Below are 3820 nucleotides of genomic sequence, written 5' to 3' on the forward strand. Positions count from 1 at the left end.
CCTTTGAAATTTAAAGTAACATCGACTGGCAGAAATACTCTTCAATGCGCAATTTGGGAATGCATTTCCAACATATAAACATCTCAACTCAAAGAGACAAAACGTAAGGCACTGAACAAATCGACACATCTCCATTGTTTCCAACTTGAACATCTGCCACTTAACGAGACAGATAGCCACATCTACATATAATTTTCACTATATTTACTCAAATCGTTTTAAAATATATAAACACTTATTTTTGTCTCACACCAGAGACCCTTGCCCTATGCAAATTATATTTCCCGTGCTCACCCCACATATCCGACGACTTCAGTTTTTATTAACTCTCAACGAGTATCGAAGTTAAACCTCGGAGTGCACGACACATATACGTTTCACAAAGGTGTCGATGTTGAATTTCTCCGTTTGATGCTGTATGTGACAGTCACAGCTCATCCCTCAGGCGAGAAAGACGCGAGTTGATTAAAAGCAAAACGCGACGTCATCGATTATAGCCCGATTCCATCTTGATGGGGAGCAAATAATACTATATTAAAACATTTTGTTGTGTAGAAGCATTTGTATTCATGCGAATCAACCTCTCTATTCCCCCCCACACATAAACACACACACACACACATGCAGATACAACACATACGTCTAATACGGTATAATATGATCCAAAAGTCTATACTGGTCATGTTAACTGTGTAGAAAATGAATAAACACAATAAATAAGTAAACAACAATTTAACTAAATCGATTCATCACAAAACAGCTCATTCATCGCGGACCCAAGCCGGTCTTTCCAAAGCAACGCGTAATGCCTCATAATTGAGGCTCATCAATTTAGTGCCGGAAGCTTGTGAAGCACATATGAAGTGGTGTAACGCATACATAACTGAATATTTGACAAGCCGACACAATTGTTCAAGAGGCAGTTGTCAGTGCCAGCGCGATATCTGCGTTTCAGCACCACGGACAGCTCCAACCGCAGCAAAACAGGGCTTCGTGTGAGATCGCTTGCTTTGCTTTGGAAGACAATACATGTTTCTTACCCGCTTAAACGTTGTAAATTCGAAAACATCATGAGCACGGCCAATCCATAACCTTGAAGACACCGGCCCCTCTTTAGCTCGACAGTATATTATTAATCCGTGAAGTGATCGTGATCAGCCTGGGTATCACAAACTCTCACTGGAAACGTGACGGTCAGCAGGCTGAAAAGAGGAAAAACGCAAGTTTAGGAATTGCTCTTGATGTGCATTGTCATTCCCTGGTGGAATCCAACCACTGCAATGTCCATTTTAAACAAAATGTATCCACAAGCAAGGCAGTCTATCCTTTATTCTCAGAAACGGACGCGCAAAGTACGCATCCCCAAGACGCTTGAGAGTGGTACGGCTGGTATCGCGTTGTATATTGCCGAATGCACATGTGATTTCTTCGCTGATATCTGCTTCCTCCAATGCAGTGTTGTCTGTTTTCATATTTTTTTATTTTTCATTCTTGTTTTGGCAAGAGGTTCCCATAAATCCATCTTTGGAGATGTGTTGCCATCTTAACTAGTGTTTCAACTAGTGGAACTTGGATTTCCATTGGCTCACTGTTGCTGTACTGTCGTCAGATCAATTGTAAATTTGGGGCAGGGTACAATATTCATGAGAGGACTTAACATAAGAGCATCGTGCACAATATGTTGCTCGCACACTGCCCTCTCTATCTTATTTTACGCAACAGCATAATTGAAGGGTGATGGCGATGGTAAGACAATCGGAAAGAGAAAGAAGAGGAAGAAAAAAGGCAGAGAGAGAGAGAGAGAGAGAGAGAGATAGGCCCATAGAGGGCAGTGTAATTCGGTAAAATAAGCTTTTTCCATTTGTATGCAGTACAGGACACATTTAACACATTTAACATATCCTTTAGTTCAGTTCTATTTTGCATAATGGGCACAAAGTATATGCCAATCAAAATTGCAGATAATTTACTTTGCTCAAAAGAATGGTCTAGTAATGCATAAGTCTGTCAATTCAAATTTATGTTGTTTACTCAACATTTACTCAAACTGTGAGAGAGAAAAACCTCAACCAATGCTCCATCAACCACATCACCCTTAAGGCAGATCAGCAATGGTTTTGAGGTTGCATGCGGCAAGATTTTACTTCTAATCCCTGATCTTTCATTAGGGGACAGATAAGCTAAATGGCAGACAAGCTTAAATCGTGAATACATTATTTGTCAACCTGCAGACTGATATAGTGTACTGTGTTAGATAAACAGAAAAAAAGACACACAACGTGACCCCTAGAAGTTAGATAAAACTAAAAGCATTAACTGAAATAAAATAGTTTAAAAACTTTAATAAATTTTAGCTTAATGTACTATAATAATAATAATAACAACAAAAGCACACAACAAAAGTAAGCAAAATTAAAACAAAAAATAGAAGAATATAAAAATAAAAACAATAATAATGATAATAATAACAAAGAAAAATAATATTTACAAAATGGTTAGGTTTTAATTGATAAAAAAATATAGAGACTTGTAGTGGAACACCTTTGCAATGTAATATTTTGACATTTATTTAAAAAAGCACAAGCAAAGCAAACTTTTGAGCAAAATATTTGAAAAAGCAAGGTTTGTAAAGCTTAAAAATAAAACAACAGATGTAATAGGCTACTCAAAATAAATAAATAACTAAATTAATCAATCAATCAATAATGCAATATATATACCGCTTGTTTTGTTTACTGTGTGGAGACGTGCGCGTTTGGTCTCGTTCTGTATCGCGTATCTTGTCAGTGTCTGCGCTTGCTTGGCCATTTGCCATTTGTATTGCCGAATGCACATGTGATTTCTTCGCTGATATCTGCTTCCTCCAATGCAGTGTTGTCTGTTTTCATATTTTTTTATTTTTCATTCTTGTTTTGGCAAGAGGTTCCCATAAATCCATCTTTGGAGATGTGTTGCCATCTTAACTAGTGTTTCAACTAGTGGAACTTGGATTTCCATTGGCTCACTGTTGCTGTACTGTCGTCAGATCAATTGTAAATTTGGGGCAGGGTACAATATTCATGAGAGGACTTAACATAAGAGCATCGTGCACAATATGTTGCTCGCACACTGCCCTCTCTATCTTATTTTACGCAACAGCATAATTGAAGGGTGATGGCGATGGTAAGACAATCGGAAAGAGAAAGAAGAGGAAGAAAAAAGGCAGAGAGAGAGAGAGAGAGAGAGAGAGATAGGCCCATAGAGGGCAGTGTAATTCGGTAAAATAAGCTTTTTCCATTTGTATGCAGTACAGGACACATTTAACACATTTAACATATCCTTTAGTTCAGTTCTATTTTGCATAATGGGCACAAAGTATATGCCAATCAAAATTGCAGATAATTTACTTTGCTCAAAAGAATGGTCTAGTAATGCATAAGTCTGTCAATTCAAATTTATGTTGTTTACTCAACATTTACTCAAACTGTGAAAAGTGTGTCCTGCTGAATTAATTTAGTATTTTGTTAGACGGGTCGCGTGAAGGCCAAGTTGTTGTTTTTTAGCATGTAAGTTTGGCAGTGTTATTTTTTTAGGATTACTGATAAACTACTGTCGTTTGATTTGTATTATATGCAAAATGTGAGTTTTTTTCAAAATCAGTATTGTATCTTGTCGGTATTGAAACGTCAATTTTTAATTTTATGCAAAATGCGATATCCGCCAAGTTATTCTGTCATGTCTTCTCCCTTTTTTTCCAAACCGCGACAAACACCAGGGGCAAGTTCAAGCTCAAACCGGTGTGCACCGTTTTGCTACGGTTTCCGGTTTGAACGACATGTTT

At 37.5% G+C, this 3820-nt stretch overlaps 1 protein-coding gene across 1 annotated transcript in view; it reads right to left on the minus strand.

Annotated features, from left to right (window-relative positions):
* The window catches only part of LOC107698126 (SLIT and NTRK-like protein 5), a 5346-nt gene extending 3943 nt beyond the window's left edge, over positions 1 to 1403 (minus strand). The window contains exon 1 of the mRNA XM_016499057.1: positions 1041 to 1403. The gene's annotated coding sequence lies outside the window, so the exon portion shown is untranslated. The remainder of the gene's footprint in view (positions 1 to 1040) is intronic.
* Between the last annotated feature and the right edge of the window lie 2417 nt (positions 1404 to 3820).

The sequence above is a fragment of the Sinocyclocheilus anshuiensis genome, unplaced genomic scaffold, assembly GCF_001515605.1.
Source record: "Sinocyclocheilus anshuiensis isolate Anshui unplaced genomic scaffold, SAMN03320099.WGS_v1.1 scaffold1642, whole genome shotgun sequence".
Lineage (NCBI taxonomy): Eukaryota > Metazoa > Chordata > Actinopteri > Cypriniformes > Cyprinidae > Sinocyclocheilus > Sinocyclocheilus anshuiensis.